Consider the following 26,635-nt stretch of genomic DNA (forward strand, 5'->3'; position numbering starts at 1 on the left):
AACTGGATGTTCCTCCCACATATTCCTCATCTTTGATATCGTATATCAAAGACATATACCTCATCTTTCATATACGATATCCAGCTTCATCTGCTTCCAAAAAGAATTTCGGCAGAGGGTGCTGTGCATCGATGCAGTCGACTCTATATCCCTCGAGGGCCTCCGCCTCGAGGATGATTCCATCGAAGGTATATAGAGCACGCGTTGGCGTCAGTTCTGTTTTCATACAATAGAAACTACCCACATAACCACAGGTTTGAACATACTAACCTTTGAAGGAGCGATAGCTGTAATAGCATGGGAAATTCTACTGGGGGTAGGCTGGGAGGGCGGTGAGGAATACGTGGGAGGAACATCCAGTCGAAAGAACGTTACCAGGGGTAAGTAACTTGTTCTTTGAATGGATTGTGTCCTCCCACGTATTCCTCATCTTTGATAGACTCCCAAAGCAGTGTTTGTTTTGGTGGAGGGAGTAAGAATGTAGCTATGAATGGTTTCCATGAACCGAGTGGAGGACAGCCTTTCCAAAGCTTCCATCCTGACTGTGGGAAGACTCAAGTCAGTAACGCCTCATGAACGTGTGTATAGTAGACCACGTAGCTGCCTCACAAATGTTTTTGATCGGGACACCCCTTTGCAGAGCCGTAGAGGTAGCCTTCTGGAGGATCCTTGTCTGCCATCCTGTAACATTATAAGAGAACCAGAATGATCCATCTGGGTACGGTCTGCTTTGTCACAGCCTGACCCAGTTTGTGACCTGTATAGCCTATAAAAAGCTGATCATATATACGAGGATTGGATAATCTAGAGATGCATAAACTTAAAGCTCTACGTGGATCCACTCTGTAATCTCTCCTCCTCTTTGCCAGGATGAGGTGGAGGATAGAACGAGGGCAATACAATGTTCTGTCCTACATGAAAATCTGAAATGATTTTGGGTAGAAATTAAGGCTTAACCCTGAGAACAACTTTATCCTTATGGAAAATAGTAAAGGGTGGCTTGGATGATAGTGCCTGCAATTCACTCACTCTACGGGCTGAAGTTAATGCTATCAATAGAATGGTTTAAACGTTAGCAACCTTAATGGGCATGAATGTAGAAGTTCAAAAGGTGCACACATAAGACATTTTAATACCAGATTAAGATCCCAAACTGGAATCTGGAAAGGAGATGGAGGGAACACATTGGTGAGCCCTTTAGAAATTGAGTTACCAGTGGGATCTTAAAATAGGAAGATTTCTCTGATGAGCAATTAAAGATGGATTGCACCACCAAATAGCCTTTAATTGTTCCAACCTTGAGCCCCAGATTTGGCTCGGTATAGTAGGAAAGATAACACCTCTGGTGTCTTGCATAGTAAAAGGTCTACATTCTTGTCCTTGCACCAGGTGAAGAATTTGTTCGAACGCTACGGTACAAGGACTTTGTTGCTGGCCTTCTAGCGGAAAGCAAAATCTCCATTACGTCATCCGGGTTAGTCCCAATCCTTCTATCTCAGCCTCTCAGAAACTATGTGTGAAGGCTGAGAGTCTCGACCTCTGGATGGAGAACCCGACCCTCCTCTCACGAGAGAAGGTCCTCTCTTTGTGGAAGACGTATTGGAGGGCAGATGGACATGTCCATATGGTCCGGGTACCACATCCTCGTGGCCTAATCAGGGGCAATTAGGATCCCAAACGATCTCAACCTCCTGATCACGTGAGGAATAACAGGGACTGGAGGAAACGTGTACATGAGTGGAAACTCCCAGTCCACCACAAATGTGTCTCCTAGAGCTCCTCTTGGAGGAAATTCCCTTGAGCAGGACTGTTCGCACTTCCGGTTGACACTGGTCACGAACAGATCCCTTTGAGGCGTTCCCCAAAGGGTGAAGATATCTTTAAGGACTTCCTGAGCTAGTTCCCACTTGTGGGAGATTATGCTCTACCTGCTCAGAGCATGCGCCGCCGTGTTTTCCTCACCGGCTAGGTGAACTGCTGATACAGAGATTCCTTCTTGAATTGCCCAGTACCAGAGCTGCATTGCCTCTCTGCACAGTGGTAGTGACCCTACACCTCCTCTCTTTTGAGGTAGTACATGGCCACTGTGTTTTCCGTCATTATCAGGACATTCTTTCCCCGTACAGAGGGCAGAAAAGCCTTCAGCGCAAGTCTCATTGCCCTCAGCTCTAAAAGATTGATGTGTAGTTTGGGCTCTGATGGAGACCAACGACTGCTGATTGTCAGATCGTTGGCATGGCTTCCCACCCCGTCAGTGAGGCATCCGTCACTACTGTAATCTCTGGCCATAGTTGCCAAAAAGGTTCTCTCTTCAGAATGCTGTCCTCGCAGGCCACCACAGAAGATCCTGTGTGACCCTGATATGAACCTGAAGTAGGTCTGACATGTTTCCTGAAAATTGAGACCATTGTGTCCTGAGAGCCCATTGAAGATATCTCATCTTAAGGTGAGCCTCTGGCACCAGAAAAATGCAGGATGCCATGAGGCTGAGCAACCTCAAAAAGTCAAAGGCGGTAGACTTTGGGCACTTTGAAATTTGGAGACCATCTACAGAATGTCCTGAACCCTCACCTCGGGTGGCAAGCTCTTTCCAAGTTCATATCTAGTACAGCCGGTGTCCAGTCAATTGGTCGACAGCAAACTGGTCGACAGGACATTTGGTCGACACCATTTGGTCGAATGCCAAATGGTCGAATTTTTTTTTTTTTATATATATATGTGTTTTGTGGGTTTTCGTGTGTCGAAAAAAAAAAAATAGAAAAAAAAGGGGGTTGGGGGGGGGACCCCCCCAAAAAAAAAAAAAAAAAAAGTGTAAAAAAAAAAAAAAAAAAATTCGACCATTTGGCATTCGACCAAATGGTGTCGACCAATTGTCCTGTCGACCAAATTTTTTCGACCAATTGACTGGGAACCAGTACAGCCCCGATGAACTGGAGCTTTTGAGAATGGGACTCCTTGTGTAATTGAGGGAGAAGCCCAGTCTGTGAAGAGAGTGGCAGGTGACGTTGAGATGATCCAGGATTTGTTCGGGAGAATGCGTCCTGATCAGCCAATCGTCCAGGTTGGGGTAGACGTGATTCCCCCTCTCCTGAGTCTCGCTGCCACTACCACCATCAGCTTGGTGAAAACCCTTGAGGCGGAGGTCAGCCCGAAAGGTAGAATTTGAAACTGATAATAAGAACCGGCAACAGCGAACCTCAGGTACTTTCTCTGCTTCAGATGTATAGGCACATGAAAGTAAGCATCCTGAAGGTCCAATGACACCATCCAATCCGGGAGTAGGAGGGCCTGAAGGATCTGAGAAAGTGTGACCATCTTGAATTGTCCTTCATGAGGAACTTGTTTAAGAATCTCAAGTCCAAGATGGTCTGAGTCCTCCGTCCTTCTTGGGTATTAGGAAATATGGAGAATACCATCTCTTGTTCCTCTACGCTACAAGCACTTGTTCTATAGTGCCTTTGTCTAGCAGGGTCAACATTTCCTGCACAAGGAGCGGGTCCGGAACTCTCAAAAAGTAGTTCCCCGGTGGATGGTTCTGAGGTCTCTGAATGAAGGCAAGGCAGTAACCTTGGGCTATGGTTTCCAATGCCCAAGCATCCAAAGTAATGTCTTGCCATTCTTTCAGATGCTGAGACAGTCTGCCTCCCACTGGTGTTTCGTGACCCAAGACCTCAGAGAGGTTTTGAGGTGGCTGACGCAGTGACTGTTGGTAAGGAAGCCCCTGCTTGAGCGGGCGTTGCACCTCTTTCTCGTCCATCACGAGGGAATCTTCTTTGGCCTCTTTGACCAGCTATTCCTCTCGCCATTCCAACTGAGGAGTAGTAGCGAAAGGATCTACCCCTCCAAGGCTGAACACTGTAGTGAAAGGGCTGAGGCTGCCTAATAGCGGCACCTAAGGATTTGGCTGCCGCTTCGAGGTCTGCAACTTCTCAAGGCTTCCGTCAGCCTTGTTGCCAAAAAAGTGAGACCCATCAAAAGGCATGTTAAGAAGTCTGGACTGCACATCCGGCACAAATCCCGACTTCCTCAACCACACAAATCTGATGCTGTCAGCAGAATCCAGACCCGATTGAAGAGACTCGCACATGGCTTCTTTGCCTTCTGTAACAATAGCCAAGAATCCATCTCTTTCTTCCCCCTCGGGAATGTGCTCCGCCGTCGTGGAAATACAGTCCCATAGAGTGAATGAGAATTTTGCTAAGGCACATGTGGAGTTGGCTGATTTAAGAGGCATGCTCCCTGCAGAAAATACTTTCCTTGCCCTTGCATCTACTCTTTTGTCATCCCTATCTGGAGGGATGGTAGGATAAGCAATACCATACCATACCATATCAAACCTCTTGCTTTGAGGTTGCCGTAACTGCCTGCACCACCAGACTTTCTGGAGTGGGGTGTTTTTATAGGTAGTTAGGGTCACTACTAGATGGGTGGTATTTTCTAGTCAGGTTTTTGTTTACTTCCGGATTAGACACTGGCGTTTCCCAATTTGATCGATGTGAAATGGTAAAATGGGATCCATTTGCGGGCCCTTATCAAGGATGTCCGTCAGATCATCCTGCTCGAAGGGGAGGGGAGGCCTACACCATCCAAAGTAGTCTACAACTTTAGACATCAATTGTCTATATGATGCATCTTCATGCTCACCAGCGTCAGGTCTACCAATTTATAGCTCTGGTGAAGTGTCTACCCCACTAGTTGTTTGCAAGTTGTCATAAAGATCTTTTAATCTTTATTCTTCCGAAATAAAACTCTCAGGCACGTTTGGTGTACCATATTGAAGCCTAAATGACTCATCGGTATCTGATGGCTAATTTTCCTCTAAATTTGGGTTAGTGACTTGTAGTAATCTTTCCTTGGTAAAAGAATATATGTCTTATCCGGAATGGGCATCGCAGGTTTCAGACTCGATGCTTGAGGAGTTGTTGATATTTTTACTGAAGTCGATTTCGGCTTCAAAGGTTTCAATGGTGTCGAAGGTGCCATAGGTTTCGATGGCCCGACTGGCATCGATTGTGCAGCTGGTGTTGATGGCACAGCTGACGTCGATGGCGCAGCTGGCATCGATGGTGCAGCCGGTGTCGAAGGGTTCAGCTGGCATTGAAGGTGTTGACAACCTCAACTTATGCTTCGACTTCTGGGGTCTCGCGTAGGGGCCTCAATGGCTTTCTATGAGGATCTGGCCTTCGTCCCGGGCTCGAGGGCATGCAGGATTTGGCCTGAGCCTTTTCCTTACCGACTTCTTTGGAATGCACGGTAGGAGCATGGCTAGCTGAGGGTTTTTGCCTGTCAAATATTTTTAGCATTTCTGACTTAAATGCTTCCCATTCGGCTGGAGTGGAGGCCTTTGTGGGAAAAGATATCCTCTCAGGGGAGGTGCCTGATGAAAAAGTCGAAGAAGGCGACCTGTGGTGCCTCTTTTTCAATCTCCTCGATGACGATGAGTGGAGGGAGCCACTCCTCGACTTGTATCTTTTAACCTTCTTCCTTCGAGGAGAGTCGCCTCTCAACTCGTCCGAAGAAGGTTTCTTCAATGAGGTAGCAATGGGGATTTTTTGAGGTTTTTACATACTGCCAATTTTCCCTTTCACTGCTTCAGAGCTTTTCTGGTCACTGACTGCCATTTGGAGCAGTCCGAGGTCTTGTGCTCCACACCGAGACACCACAGACAGATTTGATGTGGGTCGGTTAACAACATCTTGGAGTCGCAGTCCCGACACTTCTTGAACCCGGTCTTCGGGGTATTAGGTTTCGAGGAAGAAGACATTTTCGCAAATAGAACCCAAGAAGCGCACCATAGTTTCTCGAATCGTGAGCTTACACAGAAAAACAGAACTGAAGCCAACAGTCGCTGCACGTGCTATATATACCTTCGATGACATCCCTATCTAGACAAAGGCTCTCGATGGACATCAAGTCGACTGCATCGACGCACAGCGCCCTCGGCCCAACTTTCTTTCTGAAGCAGCTGAAGCTGGATATTGTATATCAAAGATGAGGAATACGTCTTTGATATACGATATCAAAGATGAGGAATACATGGGAGGACACAATCCATTCAAAGAGAGATTCATATGTACGATTCTGGTATGATTCTGACCTTGATTCTGACCTTGCCGTTCTAAAATGCAAGTGTAGGGCGGCGGAGAGGAAGTGGAGGGCATCGGGCGCACCCCCTGACAAACTGACCTGCCGCCTGCTCCAAAGGCAGTCCAGACTCTGTGTCCTCTCTAAGAAGAGAGCCTACATCCAAGCCCGCATCTCTGAGGCATTCAACAATTCGGCCGAACTTTTAAGAATATTCAAGGGCCTGGCCAATCCTGCTTCAGTCTCTACCTCTCCTGCTTCCTCCCAGGCCCTCTGCACAGCCTTGGACTCTCATTTCGTTACTAAAACTCAGGACATCCTGTCCACCCTCTCTTTCTCTACCTCCTCTTCCTCCTCCTCTACCACTCCTGAGCCGTCTGAAGCCGTCTCTCCTCCTCCTTTCTCCTCCTGTCCCCTGTTCACCACTTATGATATTTCTAGACAAGTCCAATCTATAAAAGTCTCATCAAAGCAGGTTCTTCCCTGCTCATCCAGAATCATAAAGGACCACATCGACACCCTTGTTCCAGCCTTGGCCGATTTCTGCAATGACTCCTTTGCCACTGGAACTTTCCCCTCCCCCTTAAGCACTCTCTTGTGCACCCCTTCTAAAGAAGCCCTCGGCCGATCCTTCCTCTCCGGCTAACTATCACCCGATCTCCATCACTCCTTTCCTGGCCAAACTCTTGGAAAAGCTGGCCATCTCCCATCATTAATCTACATACTGAATTTGTTGATTGTCTCCATGACCACCAGTCTGGCTTCAGAGGTGCCAGAAGCAAAAAAACTGCTCTCCTGAACACCCGTGAAGACTTGCTCTCCAATCTTGACTCTAATCTCCCTTCTGTCCTCATTCTCCTCAATCAATCCTCTGCTTTTGACACGGTCAACCATGCCATTCTGCTCAATCGCCTCCGTTGACTACCTTGGTATTACTGATCAGGCCCTGGCCTGGTTGACTTCCTTTCTCACCGACTGACCCTCTCAGGTCCAACTGGGGTCTTTCCTCTCTTCTATCACTCTCTCTACTTATGGTGTATTATTCAATGTTATGCAGATGACACCCAGCTCTCTTTCAGTCTCCCCTCAGCCACCTCTGCTTCTTCTCTCATACCAGACTGTCTGGCCGCAATTCAGGAATGGTGCGCCGTCAAGAATCTCTGCCTTAATGCCAGTAAGACTGAGGTCCTCCTCATTGGACACCTGCTCTCTCCTTTTCTCCCTCTCGCTAGCCGCCCACTCTGGGCCCTCTTTCAGCTCCTTCCTGTGAGGCTGAGAATCTTGGTGTCATCTTTGAATCCACCCTCTCCTTCTCTCCTCACATCTCTGAAGTCTCTAAGAAGTCAAACTATCAGCTGCACCTCCTCAGAGGTATTCTTCCTTTTTTCACTTTCCCCAGAAGCTCAACGTCTCCAGAGCTATGGTTCTCTCTAGTCTGGAATATTGCAACAGCCGCTTTCTAAATCTTCCTGCCTCTACTCTACGACCTTTACAATTTATCCAGAACAGGACTGCAAGACTTGTCCTTGGCCTCAAGGGAAACGTATCAAATTGTCCCCTCGAGTACTGCACCCCCGCAGTTACTGCGACTCTGGGGGCGCACAAAATACTGACTCTTGGGCGCAGTAACAGAAGTCGGGGATTGCAGGGGGTAAGTTATAAAATAAAAAAGAATTTTAAAAAAGGACGCAAGTGAGAGGAACTGATGCAGCAGGGTCGGATGAGAGACAGCGGCACACTTCACTGTGTGCCGCCGAAAATGTAAGTGGATAGGGGGGGAGTTGGGTATGGGGATGCAGGGTACAGTGATCACTGTGCCATGCTATAATGGGAGTCAGCAATTTAATAGTCGACATTATGGGCGGCGCAGTGATCACATAGATTCGGCTCAAGCCCAGGGATCATATTTCTCCAGCTCTGAAATCTCTTCACTGGCTCCCCGTGGCTGCAAGGATCAAGTTCAAGACCCTCTGCATCGTTCACAAGGCTTGCTGGGGCCTGGCACCGCTCTACCTCCAACTTTCTCTTCCAAATCATCTTCCTTCTCGAGCTCTCTGCTCATCCACCTCCAACTCTCTGAGGGTCGGACACTTCTCCAAGCAACGAGTTGGGGGCAGATCTATATCCTCGGCTGGGGCCTCCCTCTGGAACAGACTCCCCTCCTCTCTCAAACTTGAGCACAACCACCTCCTGTACCGAAGCAACTCAAGACCTTCCTTTTCACTTCCACTTTCTCTCATCCTTTCCCCTGCTGATGCACCTGGCTGATCTGTGCACTGGTCACCTGATCACCCTCTGAACTGAGGCCCAGTCTCCTGCATGTCCAATTGCCCTCGCACTGCCTCCCGGCTTCCCAGCACTTAAGGGTCTGTATCTGCAACCCTGCAGTCCCTTCTCTCTGCACTTATGAGCCACCCACTGGCTGCACTTGTGAGATAACTGCACTTTCCCCTTCCCTCTTCCCCGCACTTGCGCGATCGGAATAACACAAGGCCTAGTAAGATTGTTATTTTGTCCTCCCTTTGTTTCCCCCTCCTTGTCTTGTTGCGCTTAGAAACACTGATGTACAGCCATGTTATAAATGCCACATTTTATATCATATCAAATCATATCATGTAAGTAAATATTTGTAAAGGTGTGGAGACTTAGCAGCAAGGTACATAGTAGCTGCGTTCCAGATGTGTCGATAAAACTAAATTCATCATACATTAAAACAGTGACAAAATAGCACATGGGCTGACTTGGTCTGAAACATGCAGGGGGTGAAGAGGGGCCAAGAGGGCAGACATTGTACCTTTTACTAGACATCTCTCATAGATGGGCAGTAAAAAAATAATAACTCTGTCCCCTGGGCTCCACAGCACCTCAGAAGGAGAGCTGATTTTGGTCAGTGGGTAGTTGAGTCGTGCAACAAAGGCATTTTTAAAATTCCTTTGTGGTACAACCAACACCCCCCCTCGCCAAAACCAGCTCCACATAGCAGCACAAACATACAGATACACATTCAAACAACATTCACACAGCAAGCACTTGGCCCCTCAGCGCTTTGCATACACATAATTACTTTGATTGTGTGTATGTATAAGGCGAAGTCATGATGCCTACCCCCGGGCATCCGGATCGAGTCCATCAGCCCCAGGAGCAGGCATCCAGATACTCATTAAAACCCTAACAGCCCCGGCTGGGGGCTGTTTGGATTCAGTCCTGGCGCCTTAGGCGCCAGGCTCATCATAGAAATCAGTCCTGGTGCCATAGGCGCCAGGCTCATAGACTTTACTTACCTTATGCAGACCACGCTGCAAATGAGTCCAAGCCAACGTGAGGCCTGGATGGGACTATTTTAATACAGGGACTATTTTTTACTTGGGTGTGGTTCTGGGGAACTTCTTTCCTGGGACTACTTTGGAGGCTATTTAAACCACGCCCGAACAGCAGCTCATGCTTCGTGTTATTCTGCATCCAGCAGCGTAATGCTCACCGTGTCTGCAAGTCAGCATCCAGTCTTCTGCCACGCCCGCCTCGAATCCGGAGCTCCTAGATAAAAGGAAAAGAAAGGAGAAGAGGTTAGATCACAAACATTATTTGATTCCCTACCTGATTCCGGACCCAGCACATCTCCGAGCCTGGAAAGGACATTTTTTCAGCACATGTCGCTTCGCCAGCAGCAGCGCCGCATTATACTCACCAGTCCACCGCATCTTTCAACTCGGCGCTGCCTCCATCATTTTCTGGGGGGAAAACAAAAGGAATAACAAGGTGAGCCGAGAAAACCGACAAAGACAATCTCTTTGCCACCATAGGCTTACCTGCTTTACCACCGGAGGTATTATCCTTTAATTCGCCGCATCTTTCTATGCCGCACCTATAAAGGGAGAGAAAACAGAAAGTTAAACTCATGCAACTTTTACCGGACAGTGTTTGGTAATACAGACTCTAACCTGAACGCCATCAGCTGCCTCCAGGCAATATTCTTTTGGACCCAGCTGCAACCTAACGAGGGAATGGAACAAGAGTGAACATCGGACATATTGAACTCGTTGAACTTTATAGACACTGGAGTCAATATTCCTCCGGATCTCCTCCAGTACCTTCAAACCAGTGAAGTAACTGGTATCTACGCGCCCCTGCATGCCACGCAGGATGGAGAGCTCATCATTTAAAAACATAAGGAGAATACTTCTACGAGTCCAGCAGACAAGATTAGGCGAGCCAGTCTAGGCTGTCATCTCTTCACTACGCATCACGTTGGTGGAGACCGCAGCTATCTGCGTCCGATCCACGCCCCTGTGGGAACCAGGTGAGCGTAACAGGCGCTGTGGGGCCCAGGGGACAGGGATGGTATTTTTTTACTGGATATCTATGAGGGATGTCTAGTAAAAAGTATCATGCCTGCCCCCGAGCCACCCAGCGTCTGTATACACACATAATCATGTTGTTTGTGTATGTGTGTGTGTGATAGGCGTTGTGGAGCCCAGGGCACAGGCATGATACATCTATGATAGATGTCTTGTAAAAAATACCATGCTTGCATCCTAACCCCCTCAGCGTCTTGTATACACACATAATCACTTTGATTGTGTGCGTGTGTTAGGCGCTGTGCGGCCCAGGGGATAAGGATGGTATTTTTCTACTAGTCATCTATGAGAGATGTCTATTAAAAAAATACCATGCCTGACCCCTGTGCCCCCCAGCGGCTCGCATACACACAATCACATTCATTGTGTGAATGTTTTTTATTGGGAATGCCTAGTAAAGAATGCCAGCCCAGTCTGATTGGATTACTAGCACCTCACATGCAATGGTATGCCTGTCCCCTAAGCCCTCCAGCACCTCGCATGCACACATAATTGATTATCTGTGCATGTGAGGCACTGGAGGGCCCAGGGGGAGGCAATTGATCTGTGATAGACGCTGAGTAAAAAAGGTCATGCCTGGGCCCTCCAGAACCTCGCATGCACACAATTAATTGTGTGCCTGAGAGGCGCTTGGGGCCACAGGGGGCTGGCATGGCAGTTTTTACTGGGCAGTTATGCCTAGTAAAAAAGGCCATGGCTGTACCCTGGAACCCCAGCTCCTGACAAACATCTGCTCCCTGGACCCCTAGCGCCTCACACTCGCATATAATCACATTAATAATTAATGTGATTATGTCTGAGTGTGAGGCGCTGGCGCACCAGGAGGAAGGCATGGCATGCTTTACAGAGCATGGATGAAAAAGCAAGTATGATAAGTGTTATTATGTAGCTAGACTGGCATTTTAATGCAGCCAGTCTAGCCATTTCTTATTGTGGTATGAGATTTTGTATTGGGCATCTTTGATAAAGCAAGTATGATAAGTGTTATTATGGAGCTCGGCTGGAATTTTGGTGCAGCCAATTTGGACATGTTTTCATACTGTGGGACGCATTTCTAATGGAATGGTAAAGCCAGCTGCAGTATGTTCTTATGTGGGGATAGTAAATATATTGGCAGAACAAGCATGGACATGTTTTATTATAGTATCATTACTGACATTATGCAAAAAAGCAAACATGAATATGTTCTTATATGGGAAGAGTAGGGTATAATGGTGCAGTTGACATGGACATGTATGGGCACCGTCAGCATGAAGATGTTATATACTGGCCCATATTTTGGGCAAAGGCATCATGAAAATGTGTTGAACAAATTATCCTGTGCTCTGTTGGTGACTTGCATCTTTTGGATTTTTTCATAAATTACCCTACAAATCCTATTGCAAATTGTTTGGCTTTTTATCCAATTTTTCCAAAAAAAGTGTGTTAAAAATGCACCATTTTAACCCCTTATTTAAACAAATGTCTTGGAGGGGAAAAAACCCCAAACCACCCTTTATTGGTTTGGGCTACTTTGCGACGCTTGGTCGATATGGCATATCTGGGAGAAATATTTACGCCCATCCACTTAAAAAACTCATCAGCTGCCACTGCTGATTCTTCTGTGGCCCTGGAGAACTCTGTCTTTCTCTGTCTTTTTACACTTAATCCCTTTGCTTCACAGCACATGCTGAATGAATTTGCTTCGCACCTATCTCTGGGGCGAGCTGCCTTATCTGCACGTAGCAAAGCACTCTATGTTGGCCTGATTGCTCTTATCTGGTCTGAGTCGCCTGTGTGCTGGAGAGTGCGAGAGAGTGACCCGGTTGCAGTTGGCATCATAGAAATCAACATCAACTGCATAAATAAATGCCCAGGGCATGCATGTTTCAGAGTCAGTGCATTAACTGAATAAGATTGCCACTGCTTTGCTATCACTAAATCTCTATTGTGTTAATGGACATGTGTAAAATCTTTGGGTCAGGACTAATGCATGGCATGGCATTTTGTGAGATCCAGTGGTGCAAATGCTCTAAAATATTTTACAACCATTTCCCTGTATAGTGAGTCAGTCAATAACTTCCATTAATGACTATTTGCACATTATCAGTAACAGGGTGCTAAGCCATTTGGGTAAAAAATAGTGTTTCAATCCAGTGCTGCAAACGTTCCTCCATGTACTTCATTTAGACTGAACTGCCAGCATCTTGGGGGGCCTGGACACAGACACATATGTACTTTAAAGGAAGACACGTAATTCATGTTCTGTGTTGAGGCCTCCACCGATGGCTCTAGGTTTAAAGGTAGATCTGCAAGCAAATATGCCAGAGTGTCAGATGGAGGGTGGCACGGCCAACTGTGTCCAGAGCACGGGCTCTGTGCAGGGTCTGCTGTGGAGTTCAGACTGTGGGGTGTCAGTAGGTCTGTAAGACTCCAGGTAGTTGGCAATTCCATTGCAGACTAAAGATTCTAGAGCTGTGGAATAAAGAGGAAGGGGTAGACAGCTAGATAGATGGCAGGCGTGTTGGTGTCAATACGGCAAAGCCACCTAGAAATATGCTAGGAAAATACCAGAGGGGAGGACGGAGAATGGAGGAAGGAGCAGGTCAGGGGGGCACGTCGTGCAGGGGTTAGGAGGCGCAATTATCTAAATGACCTCTTCGGAGGTAGCCCAAGTTTCTTGTGGATCCGTCTTTGGTTCAGTAAAAGGGCACCTTATGCTAACTACCGTAGTAAGTAAAAGTTCCAGAAAAAGACATTTGTACAGCACCAAAAATGGCCCTGGTTCAGAAGTGCACTGCCACAATAATAATGATGTATTTATATTTTGCGCTTACACCTAAGCACTGTACATAGAACATATTTACATACACAATGAAAGGCAGAGTTGGCCTTACCGGGATTATAACCTGTGACCTGAAGATCACTCATAAATAGCAGCAGTGAGCGCTCAAACCGCTGAGCTATCTTACAGGCAGATTTTCTCTGGGACAATTGCTGTCTCTGTGCAAAATGTAGTCTAATTTGTGACACTGCAAGGCACTTCGGAATTCATTTCGCCTCCTTACAAGTATGCTGGTCCGGAAATAGTGATGCCGGTCGCTTCGTACCGTCACATTTTTCCGGCTACTCTGAGTTGCGATGCCGCTAACACGTCAATGCAAGTGACTTACCCTATCCAGCAACACTGTGACCAGAATCTACGGCAAGAGCGTCGGCTGTGCCTGAGACACTGGCATGGTGTTGGTACATGCACATTCCGAGCAGCACTTACAAGGAAACACCGGCATGGACATGCTGGTAGCACCGTGAATTCCATGCCAGAAACACCAGCATCGCGGACCAGGCGTTAACTAGAGTCAGGTGTACAGTAACAGCCCACAGTTGGCCAAAATCAGCCCAGGTGGCCCCAATGAGCACTGCAAAAGCACAAAAGGACAACTCCCACACCCTTTTCAACACTACCATACTAGCAGTAGCAGTATCAGTACTGGAGCTGGAGGCCCTGCATGCAGGCATACTACTTGAAGAGGCAGGGAGGCAGAAGATGCAGCAGAGGTGCTGGAGGAGAAGCAGGGCCATTGTGGTCCTGCAAAACAACAATGTACAGCAGGTTGCAGCCCGCAGGCAGCCACCGATACCACTCATAATGGCCACACCCTTCAACCTCAGCCAAACCCAGATCCACACCCTGTACCGGCTAGACAGGGACATCATCACATCCATAGTGGACCATGATCCTTGATGACCTGGTCAGACTCATATAGATCCGTACAGCCACCCGCCCAGCCCCCCTTGCTCAAGGAAGTGTCTGTGCTACACTTCCTAGCCACGGACACCTAGCACCACACTGGGTGAACTGTTTCAGGTCATTGATGCACTCCTGCGGCACGTGGCAGATCACATAGGCCTACCCTGAACAGCAGACCAGGTCAATGCCACGAAAATTGCATTCCATGCCCTTGCAGGCATGCCCAATGTGATAGGTGCATTGGACTGCACACATGTGGAGCTGGTGGCCAGGCATGCCGTAGAGGCAGTTTACAGGAACCGAAAACTCTACCGCTCATGCAATGTGCAGATGGTGTGTGATGCCAACCACCTCATCACCCACTGCTGTGCCAGATTCCCTGGTTCAACCCACAACACCATGGTGCTGCGGATATCCACGCTGCAGTGTACATGGCACATCACAAAGGAGAGCATACCTGGCTGTTGGGTGAGTGTGTCTACCAAAGCATGCGCACTGTTGAATGGTGGAATGTACAACACCTATGTGCAGTACATGTGTGAAATACAATGTCCAACACAGAAATATCATGCCTGAGTTCAATTCCTTGACTGGCCTGTATCAATCCTCCAAACAAATCATGCGCATGCATAATAACATCAAATCTGTACTGCAACATCAAAAGCACTACATGTAGCAGAATGCATCACACCAATGTCCCAAAACCCACACCACCTGTTGCACAGAAATTATGCATGTGAACTGAAGTGCAAAAATGTTGCGAGACATATCTATGAATGTGTGATATGCTCATCATAGGACTATAGAATTGGTAAATAATAAGAACACACACCAGTCTCATTTGTGTGTGTTGTAGTGAAAGGTTCAGAGTTCAAGGTGGGTGCGAATGGGCCATGGAAAAGCGACAGCAAACTGCACACCCACCACGCATATTGACAAGGGGTATTGGCAATCATTAGGCTGTCATCACCTTTCCCATCCATACAATTCCCTGTATGGTATCTCTCTGTGAATATAGCCACATCCATCATTTTGCCATAATCTTTGATGCTGTACAACCACTCCCATGCAGAACGAGATGTACATCAGAATGCAAGAACGCCTTCAGGCATGTACTGAATCCCAAAAATATATAACATCTCATTGTAACACAGATTAACATCCTTACCTGTGTTAATCCTGCCTACCAGGTCTGCGGCCCCCAGCAGGGTCTGTCGTATCGGGCACACCGGCTGTGTCAGGCCAAATAGTATTTTGCAGGCCGATAAACATTGCCACCTGGAGATAGCACCGGAACACTTACACCCGGACAAGCCACAATTGCATTTAGAATGTTTCATTACATTGACATTGATGACTGCAGACATATATCCCCAAAAATCACCCTGATCCTGCGCAAAAAATGGTCCATACAATGCATGGACATTCATTCACACTGACAATGCGCATGTTAACATGCCCAAATATAACATATGCTACGTCACCAGCAATTAGCATGTGTAATTTTGCATTGCTTAGGGAACACTATACAGACTGTACCAACATCATACAGGCACAACAATGGCCTTCTAACCTTTCTGTCGCTCCTGTACTTGTTGTAAGATAGAGCAGACATTTGGCCTGTTAAAGGCAAGGTTCCGCTGCCTAAGCAGATCGGGCTGGCACCTATGCTCAGGCCATGTGAAGGTGGGCAAGATAGTCCTGGCCGGTCCCATGTTGCACATGTGTATCAGGGGCAACATCCCACTGCCCCCTGACATGGACATGCAGCCACCAGAGGCGGAGGAGGATGCCATTGATGATGAAGTGCCATTGGCACATCGTAAGGAATCTATGGATGGCCTTGTTGCTCATGATTAATTGATTTAACACTATTTTTGAGCAATTCACACACGCACGTGGCACAGGCCAGCTAGAGCACTGGGCACTGCACAGTAAATAAATCATTCACTTACACTAAAAAGGCAATGTCCAGTCATGATTTCAATGCAACACCAACTGTAATGTGTATAATGAAATGATTGACAAATGTGGAAAAACTCTAACTGCTAAAACTATAGCTCCCCGCCCCCCCTCCCCAACTACCCCTCACCACTCCCCCTCCCCCTCCCCAACTGTCTCTACACAACTCCTGTCATGTTCTGCAAGGAGTACTTGCACAAGTCACAGACAGGGCACATGTGTGCCCTGGGCCATTGTACGTCCCCTATTTGTGTTAGGCGTGCTGCTGTGTGCCGAGCTGGGCAGCCGAACTGAACACTGCCTTGGGCTGCTGGGCACAGAACTAGCAGGTGCTGAACTGGTGGATGATTCATGGGTCAGTTCTGTGGGCCATCTGTCTAGGAAAGCCTGGAGGAACATAGCCATTGTCTCCGCAATTGATGACATCACACTGTTGCCCTCCGGTACCCTCCTGTACTATGGCATTCCCACAACGGTCAAGTGCACAAGCATTCTGACGCCCACTAGCCTGCACACTCTCCGGCATTAACTGTACGTCCTGGAGGTGCTGCTGCACTAGGACAGTCAAGGCATTCTGCCGTTCCTCGATGCACCTGAGTCTGCCATCCATTTCCCTCGTAGTGGGGAAGGGTGGGCATTGTGGGCTCATTGGGGCCATGTGGCTGAATAGCAACGGCACATCGGTGCTGTGGTCGGTGGTCTCCCCTGTGTCCACCCATCCGTTGTCTGCTATGGCCTCTGTACTGGACACATGTGCACGTGCATGTGGCTGTGGTGGGGGTGGTGGTACTGCAGCAGCTGGGGCTGGCCTGAATTGGTGCAGCTGGGGCAACCAGTGCTGCCTGGATGGGTGCAGCTGGGGCAACCGGTGTTGCCTGGATGGGTGCAGCTGGGGCAACCGGTGCTGCCTGGATGGGTGCAGCTGGGGCAACCGGTGCTGCCTGGATGGGTGCAGCTGGGGCAACCAGTGCTGCCTGGATGGGTGCAGCTGGGGCAACCAGTGCTGCCTGGATGGGTGCAGCTGGGGCAACCGGTGCTGCCTGGATGGGTGCAGCTTGGGTGGCATTGGCAGTTGTGCCTGTTGAGGCTGTGGTGTCCTGGGTGGAGGTTTTGGTGCTGGCGGTCCGTTGGGTCCTGCGGCGCTGATGGCTGCTGCCCCTTGAGGTGCTTGGCTCGGCCTCTTCATTGTCAGACGATGTGCCTCAGGGAGTCAGAAAGGCAGGTTGTCAGTGAACAGTGTGGATTGATGAGGCAAAGATACATGCATTATCTTGGTTGTGCATGTGCTGTGTCGGGGACATGGCAGGGTACATGGCATGGTGCACACATGCTTGTGTCATGCGTTCTGTGCGTGTGGATGTGTGATGTTCGTACATGGTAGAGCAGTGTGCCGGAGATACTGACGTGGTTTACTGACAATTGCTGGGTACGGTGTTAGGGGTCTGACCTTCACGCTGTGTGATGTTGGGTTGGGGAGGGGTGTGGTATGGATATGATATGGCATTTATAACGTGCCTATACACAAGTGTATGAAGGCGCGACGAGGCAAGGGAGGGGGGGAAACAGAGGAAAGACAGAGACAATGATCTTACTAGGACAGGTGACATTGAGATCGCGCAAGTGCAGGGGAAGGGGGAAAAGTGCAGGGGGAAGGGACAGTGCGATGCATAGGATAAACAGTAAATAAATAAAGACAATAAATAAAAGGTGCGGTCAGCTGGTGGCAAGTGCAAAGGGATGGGGTCGGCATGTGCCTGCTGCTTGTAGCACTTACAGGGATAGGTGGGCATTTATGCTCATAGGCCGGGCTGGCTGGGACGAGGGAGTCACATGTTGCCTTTGCGTGTGACGCTGGCCATTTGTGGGTGGAGCTGGGTAGCACTGATGTCACTTTGTGCCAGGGGAAGCACAGCGGGCACACATGCATTGAGCTGTGGCAGGGTGATGTTGTCTGTGTGGAAGCAGAAGCATGTTCTGTTGGCAGTACAGGGTGCCTGTTCTGTATTATAGGTGTATTAGTGGTATCTGTCATGTTTTGGGGAACAGGGTGTAAGTCGGTGTATGCATCCAAGTTTCTGGTCTCTTGAGGGGCCTGAAGGTTTCTTTTGGTGTTGTGCATGATGCACTTGACATTCATGTCATATGTTGGTACAGAAGTGGGAGCATGGTTGTCAGGGAGGTTGACATTACATTGAGGTTATGTGTACTCACCAGCCTCTTCATGTGTCCCGTCTCTGGCCTCCGCAGCACCGACCCCTTTGAAGGCCTCGAGGGGCAGCACACTGCTGTACGTCTCCTCCTAGGGCACCAGGCATATTGGGGATGCACTCCTGCCACCTGTAGCCATGCCTTGTCTGCTATGGGCCGAGAGGAGGTTGCGCACCCTCAATCGCAGGTTGTCCCACCTCTTGTAGCAGTCTCGCACTGTGTGGGGGGTTGTGCTAACTGCAGAGACCTTCTGGGCAACCTCCTCCCAGATGCTCTTCTTGCACAGAGGTGCCTGCTCGAGAAGAGCTCTGCAGCATGCTGGACAATGGTATCCGCTAACATATTCAACCCTGCCTCACTGAAGCGTGGCTTGCGCTTTCGGGTCTCACAGACTTTTGATGTCATTGTGAAAGGGTGGTTTCTGTGGTCAGGAAGGGTGGACGTTGCCAGTGCCTTCAGGATTGCAAAGGATTGTGTTTTTTTAATGGCCGCCGGCCAGTTTCCTGTTCCGGCGATCACTTTGTTTCTGGTCACGGTATTTGCGTGACAGCTGTTACCGGTGCCGGTGACTCTGGGAACGTATCGCCGGATTCGGAGTAACCGGCACCGAGGACAATAGTGTTTGCATTTTTGGGGGGTTTTGATGGTGTTTCTGGCATGTCGATACCACAGTTTCAGGCATGCCAGAATGCGCGTGCACGAAAACACGTAATCATCCAGAGATTCCGGCATCACGAGTTGCCGGACACAGAGGCACCGTCATGCCAGAAACTCAGATTTCTTACTAGCATTCTTGTAATGAGGCCCAGTGTCTTATAGAAACTCTTGGTCTGGCCTTGCGCTTCTATAGAGTTTCTGAATTTCTCTGTCATTTACAATATCCTGGTCCCAAATAGTGATCGTCTTTCATTCTATTTCTGGTCGTTAGGCCACACTTTGTTCTATTCATGGGGTAACTGTCCCCCCCCGGGACCCCGCCGCTGTGCAGATGCTCAGTGCGTGGAGATCTGAAATGTACATGCCATGCCCCGATATGACCTGCCAAACCTGAGATTGCTTTAACCTTGATTTACCTGAGCTCCACAGAGGAGAAACAATTGCATTTGGGTTGAAAAATGAATTTGTCATTTGAAGGTATCATTAATAGGTGGGTCCAGAAGTGTTTATTTACGGCACCGTTCATTGGGCTCAAAAGAACTAATTATGAGATGGGATAACCTGAGACAGTTCTGGCACGGGCACGCCACACATCAGTGTAAAATGAGCCTGGCCTCGTCAATGTCCATAGCTTGAGAGGTATCTTTGACCGAATGAATTCCTTTTCATGAAGCCCTCAGTTTTCCGCTCCCTCTATAGCCACTTTAAGCTTCCTCCTGCAGCTGTGCATTCCTCGAGCCTCCCGATTCACTCCAATGGGACCTATCGGCTCTAGGTGTCCAAGTTAATCCCAAAGGTGCCCAGTTCCTGCAGGCAGTCCTCCTGACAGCCAACTGTGCCATTGTTCAACTTGGCAGAAGCTGTGCAGTTCTCATGGTGAAGGTGCCTGGTTTTTACTGAGGAGGCCATGCTCAGCTATTGTCCAGATATTGAGCTGGTGCCTGGGGCATGGTCTTTCATGGGTGAAGCACCCCAGATGTTGTCCGGATATGAAGGATTCTGGTGTTTGGCTTTTGTTGGGAAGTGGGTGCTGAAGTCTTGGCTCCACCTAGAATCCTGATTATACCCCAATCCAGCGTTCAGTTCAATCTAAATGTACGTAAGCATGAAAACTAGCTAGGAAGCAACTGAGGGCCGCACATTGTAAGTATGGAGTTAGTACACGGTATAGTGTAGGCGAAGTGGGCTCCCAGTGCGATGGCAGTAAGTACACTCAGCACTACCCGAGGGGCTGTCTGAACAGTACGGTCTTCAGCTCTGTTGGGGTGCTCTTTCACAGTAACATCCCGTAGAAGTAGAATGATTGTTTCCTGGTCTTTCTTTACATTGTTTTTGGGTTCCAGTCTAGCAATATCCCAGTTTCTGGAAACGCACTGGCCAGCTTAACCGGCTAGCTTTCCAGCCAGTTTAGGTGGCGTTGAAGTTCTTCTCAAGAACAGTAGTTCCGTTTTTGACACATTTGGGAAGCACTGACTGGGCAATGCTGCATGGGCATCCCACAAGCGAGGCAGGGTAACTGCTGTTACCATCGGCAGCTGGGAGAGGGGCAGCCCCAACCCCCCGCGCCTGCTCCTCTCCTTCCCCCCACCTACAGAGACACGCAGTCTCGGCAGCACAAAAGCCACGGAAGGGTAAGGTGCAAACAGTCATCGCACCCTTCATCCAAACACCAAGGTGCTAAGGCGCCACAAGGAAACAACCATCAGGCAGGGCCCAGGTTCAAAGATCTGCCCCCACCAGGGGGTCAGACAGTCGGCTATCCGGCCGGGGGCTGTGACAACAGCGGCCCCCATCACATACACAACAAAGACCCAGGGCCTCCCTGGGTCCTATAAATGAGAGCAGCATGCTCAGAGTAAACACAATCTGTTTGTGGACCCTGAACGGGGACCCAAGCAAACAGGAGACTCACTGTTTACTCAGTGTCTTCCAAATCTTCTTGCTTTTTTAGCAATTCTTGAAGTTCACTGTACATCGCAGTGTCTTTTTCCTTCCTGAACATTGTACTGCTCAAAGCACTAGCAATACAGCTTTAACGAAGGAAGAAGCGGCAACCGAACGGCCAGCGCAGATGCTGTCAACTTCAACAATTTCGGCACAGAACAAAAAGCAAGCGGCGAGCGTGTCCAAAACAAAACAAACAAAAACGTGTGCTGCTGAATCATCCCCAAAAAGCAGTGTGAACGAGGGAGAAGCTGCACACCAACAAGCACGGCACGGACGGCTTCCGATTCAACTCTTTTAAGGTGAGCCACCGCGCTGGGGCTATGAGGGAGGATAAATAGACATTTTAGGTCCTCAGGTTTGATTACAGTGGACCGGAACCCCCGCATTATAAGGCAGACGGGGCAAGATAACACAAGACAGTTTTAAACTCGGGCAGAGTCACAAGCCAGCTTGGGAGCTTGTCTTTGCTTTTACAACCACGTAGAGCTAGCGAACACAGTTCCAAGCACGGCGGGCCCAAAGACTGCAGATTTAAAATAATTTCTGTAATATTGCAGGGCGACCACACAGCAAAACCGATTTAAATCCTGTAAATCAAACCTGGGGGCTGCCCAATTTTCCGGACCCGGGCAAGAAGGAAGCAGTCAACAGTTACCCAGCACGGGCAACAAATAGGACAGGCGCAAAGAACTCGCCGATAACAACGGTTTAACTCCTTGAAAAAACCCCTTTTACTTTTTCCTATAACAGGCATAGAAAAACATGGGGCCCAAACGGAAAACACGGGCACCCCCAACACCGGCGCAGAAGCCCAAATCTCCACAACTGCTAGCAGCCAATGAAGCGGCAGAGCACTACGGTTGGGCATGGGTTAGAGAAAACATGTACGGCCTACCCAGGGAAGGAATTACCAGCCCACCCAGCCAGGAGGATTGTTCTTCACCATTAAAAAGGAGAAAAATATCCAAAGGCGCCAGAAAAGGTACCAAAAAATTGTCAGAACTATGCGAGAATGTAGCGGAATTACAGCATCTAATGGTAGAAATAAGGGGGAAACAGACACCGCCCACAATGGAACCTGGGGCCTCAAACCCCACCATCGCAATAGAACCTACAATAACGGTTGTCAACCCACCCATAACACCACCTATAGCAATCCCGCCACAACAAGTACAGCATTTGCCAATAGCGCCCACAGCTATAAATACAACAGCCTCCACAACTCCAGCAACAGATTCAGCAGGTGCTCTAAAAGCATGGGCAATCCCAGGCACAGACAACACGGGCGCGACAGGGACACCCGGCAGCAATACAACTGACATTGTAACAATTTGTAATGCACAATTAGACCAAAAAATTAAATCCTTCCAAACAGAGATATTAAATAGATACAAAAGATGCCTGGCATGGAGCATTGATACCACAATCAAAGAAGCCATATGGGCCAAAGAATTTATATTTATAGAAATCTTTTCCCTAATAGAAGCCCAGCGCAAAGGGAAAGACGCTTTCAGAGACCCCAAAAAAATAGAAGAAAAAGCTATTGCCAGAAACACCCAGGTCGAACAAAACTGGGACAACTGGTTACAGGCTTTTGCCATCCTAGCAACAATATACAAAGAAAAATTCCCTTTGGACGGCAGGAAGATCTGGGCATACGTTGATAAAATAAGGGACGTAAAAGTAACACAGAGGGGGAAGACATGGCTTGCATACAACATTATATTTAGGAGGAGCATGTCAGAAAGGCCGGCCATTGAGTGGGATGAAGTCCAGAACGATTTATACACCCTCAACGCCGAACCTCCCCAGGAAGAAGATACCATGCATTCTTCTTCCAAAAATAGCAAAAATTCCCAAGTAAGCAAATCACAGGACAATGATAAATCCAAAAACGGGAGCAGCCCTTTCGGAGGAACCAGCCTTGGGCGGCTAAAAATAATGCCCACAGACAGAACAAACAGCAGGCTGTCAAATCCAACATCCCATGCAGAAATTTTGGGAAAAACCAGTGTACATGGGGCAAAGAATGCTGGTACAAACACGCCTGCACAAACTGCAATGGCGACCATGCAGCAAGCAACTGCACTAGACTACCAGCCAAGAAAGAATGATATCCCAGTTTTAGAACCAGGACTAACGCCCATCAACCCGGGCAATTTTAGGGACGCCCTAAACAGCTACCCTGATAAGGAAACCAGCAGGATAATATCGCACGGTTTCACCAAAGGGTTTTTCATCCCATTTAGGGGCACTAGGTCACAACACATCCCGAGGAACCTAAAGTCAGCCAGGGACAACCCCCAGATAGTAGAAACCAAAATCAAGAAAGAACTGCAACTGGGAAGGGTAACAGGTCCCTGGGATTTCATGCCTCTAAAAGACTATTTAATATCTCCACTAGGCCTGGTCCCCAAAAAAGAACCCGGAAAAATGAGACAAATTCATCACCTCTCCTACCCTAAAGGCCAGTCTTTAAACGACGGCATCCCTCACACAGAATCCGCGGTATCTTACACGCATTTTCAAGAGGCGATAAGGCTCGTACAGGAGTGTGGCAGAAACGCTTTGATGGCCAAACTGGACATCGAATCTGCCTTCAGACTCTTGCCAGTCCACCCAGAGTCACAGCAGTGGCTACGTTTGACCTTTAACAACACATTCTACGTAGATAGATGCCTCCCCATGCGGTGCGCAGTATCCAGTGCACTATTTGAACAATTCAGTTCCTTTTTTCAATGGGCTTTCCAAAAACAGGGACCAGGGACAAAAATAGTGCATTACCTAGACGATTTCATAGTCATAGGGCCACCAAACTCCGGGGAATGCGGCCGGGCTTTAGCAAAACTCGAGCACATGGCCGCACAGTGAGGAGTTCCCCTAGCGAAGGGAAAAACCACCAAACCAGACACAAACATAATTTTTCTGGGTATCGAAATAGATTCAGCAAAGGGACTCTGCAGAATCCCCAAAACAAAAATATCAGAACTCCTGGCAAAAATACAAAACCTAATAATGAGAGAAAAGGGCACCGTAAAAGAAATACAATCCTTGGCAGGCAGCCTCAATTTCGCATCCAAAATAATACCTCAAGGAAGGATATTTGCCAGAAGCCTGGAGTTCAAAATCAAATCACTCACCAAACCACACTTGCATATCCGGCTAGGCAGAGAGGTGAAACAAGACCTGGAAACATGGGGAAAATTCCTCAGAGATTTCAACAGGGTTTTGCTTTGGCGAATGCCTTTAAATACTCGATCAAACAGGGTCCTATACACCGACACAGCTGGGAGCAAGGGGTTTGGAGCCATACTAGACTCCGAATGGGTGGCAGGACACTCGCCCAATTCATGGCAAACAGCAGGGTGGACAAGAAACATCACCCTACTAGAAATATTCCCCATCTGGCTAACATTACACATCAGGGGCAGGCAACTAGCGAATACAGAACTTTTGATCTGGTGCGATAACATGGCTGTAGTGGGCTCCATAAACAGAAGGTCTACGAAATGCCCTCTAGTACTAAAAGTATTACGAGCCATTATAACAGTCACACTACAAGTAAACATTGTTCTCAAAGCAAAGCACATTTCAGGGGCAGATAATAACATTGCTGATGCCTTATCTCGTTTCCAGTGGACAAGATTCCGAGAGCTAGCGCCGCACGCCCAAGAACAGATGACGCCAATACCAGCAGAATGCTGGACAATAATGGGAAGACAAGAATAACGGCATCAACGCCAACGCCAGAGAGCATAGGCCGGGATGCCCAATGAAAACCAGGCACCTCTAAAACGAGTGCCAACAACACATTGGCATCAACGCCAGCACCAGAGAGTGCAGGCCGGGATGCCCAATGAAAACCAGGCACCTCTAAAACGAGTGCCAACAACACATTGGCATCAACGCCAGCACCAGAGAGTGCAGGCCGGGATGACCGATACAAAGCAGGCACCTCTAAAACGAGTGTCAACAACACATTGGCATCAACACCAGCACCGGAGAGTGCAGGCCGGGAGGACCAATACAAAGAAGGCACCTCTAAAAGGGGTCCCAGCAACACATTGGCGCTGGCGTTGATGCCAGAGAGCCCAGGCCCGGATGCCCAACAAGAATCAGGCACATCAACAACGGGTGCCAACAACCTCACAGGCTTCCTAACAGAGATGGCAGAGAGGGCGGTGGCAAGCACCACTGCAACGCAGTACAGTAAGTGTTTTCAAACAGTATTTAAGGCCACAGGTGTAAACCATGTAGAATTTATAACGATGAAAGATATAGAAATATTTTGAAAATGGGCCCGGAACAAGGTTTCAAAAGGGATTGGGCAAAAAGACACCTGGTGGCAATTTCATACTTTACAAAAATTCGGGGCGATTCACACCCCACCCAGAACGCCCTCATCTCTTACGCAATGAAGGGATGGGGCAGAATGGAGGGTCCACAAGTGGACACCCGCCGACCCCTTGATTTCAGCAAACTGGTGCAGATAGCAAGCCATTTGGAAGCCATATGCTGGCACCCATACAAGATAACGTTATTTAAAACAGCTTTTTTCCTAGCCTACTTCGGGGCTTTCCGGGTGGGAGAACTCATCGCTCCCAGCACCAAGGCCACAAACGGCCTGGGCGTCATGGAAATCAGGGTGAGGCAAGAGAGTGTTAACATAGAAATGCAACAGTCGAAAACGGGTGCAAAAAGAACCATCACTATTTGTTGCATCGATGAGGCAACAAACGGCCCAGTTTGCATCACCAACCTCTATTACGCGCAACAACCCAAAGTAGGGGGGAGTTTTTTAATCCACAAGGATACATCGGCCCTAAGCCGCTACCAATTTAAAGGAGTGCTGATAAAAGCAATCAGCAGAGCAGGGTGGGATCCCAAACAATTTGGCACTCACTCCTTCAGGATAGGTGCCGCCACCGCAGCATGGCAAGGAGGTTTAGCACCACAACTACTAAAAAACATAGGGGGATGGAAGTCAGAAGATATATCAGACCAAAATTGATGTAGCTTCCCGCCCTAAGATTTTCTTTCTTTTCCCCACCTCCCACCACCACAGAAACAACAGGTGAATCGAGGACCACACTCCGATCAGCATGGATAGTTGGCCACTCATTCGTTTTCAGGACAGGCAGATGGGCAGAAGAGACCAAAGAAGGGCCACCGTTCAGAAACACCAATACTTCATGGTGGGGATGCAGAGGTCTACGCTGGGCTGACATCCACGAAACACTAGCAGAACTGGTGGCATACAGGGACCCCCCTGAATTCCTGATCATCCATCTAGGGGGCAACTATCTATTTAACACAGCTAGACGCACCCTATGCGAAGAAATCTGCTCCTCCCTAGCAGGCATTTCGCACAACTGGAGGGGTACTGAAATATACTTCTCAGCCATCTTACCAAGAAAGAAATGGCTAGGGGCCAACTGCTACAAATCTATAGACATATCTAGAAGAAAACTGAACAGGACGATAGAGAGATTCTGTATGACAAGAGGACTGGGTTTCATTAAACACCCAGCCATTACACTAGGCAACCCAGACCTTTTTCTCCACAATGGCACCCATCTGTCTAGCCAGGGCATGGAGCATTTCTTTCGGGAAATCAATACAACACTTGCTCACAGGGGCTGTCTCTAGGGCATACTCTTGGGGAAACACGGTCAGCCGGGAACCTGCCCGT

General features: G+C 48.4%; 1 protein-coding gene across 3 annotated transcripts in view; it reads left to right on the top strand.

The window, feature by feature from the left end:
* The window catches only part of LOC138528635 (transient receptor potential cation channel subfamily M member 2-like), a 613,775-nt gene that overhangs the window by 263,041 nt on the left and 324,099 nt on the right, over window positions 1–26,635 (top strand). The gene's annotated exons all lie outside the window — the stretch shown is intronic.

This window comes from Ambystoma mexicanum, chromosome 7q (assembly GCF_040938575.1).
Source record: "Ambystoma mexicanum isolate Mex_15411 chromosome 7q, UKY_AmexF1_1, whole genome shotgun sequence".
Classification (NCBI taxonomy): Eukaryota; Metazoa; Chordata; class Amphibia; order Caudata; family Ambystomatidae; genus Ambystoma; species Ambystoma mexicanum.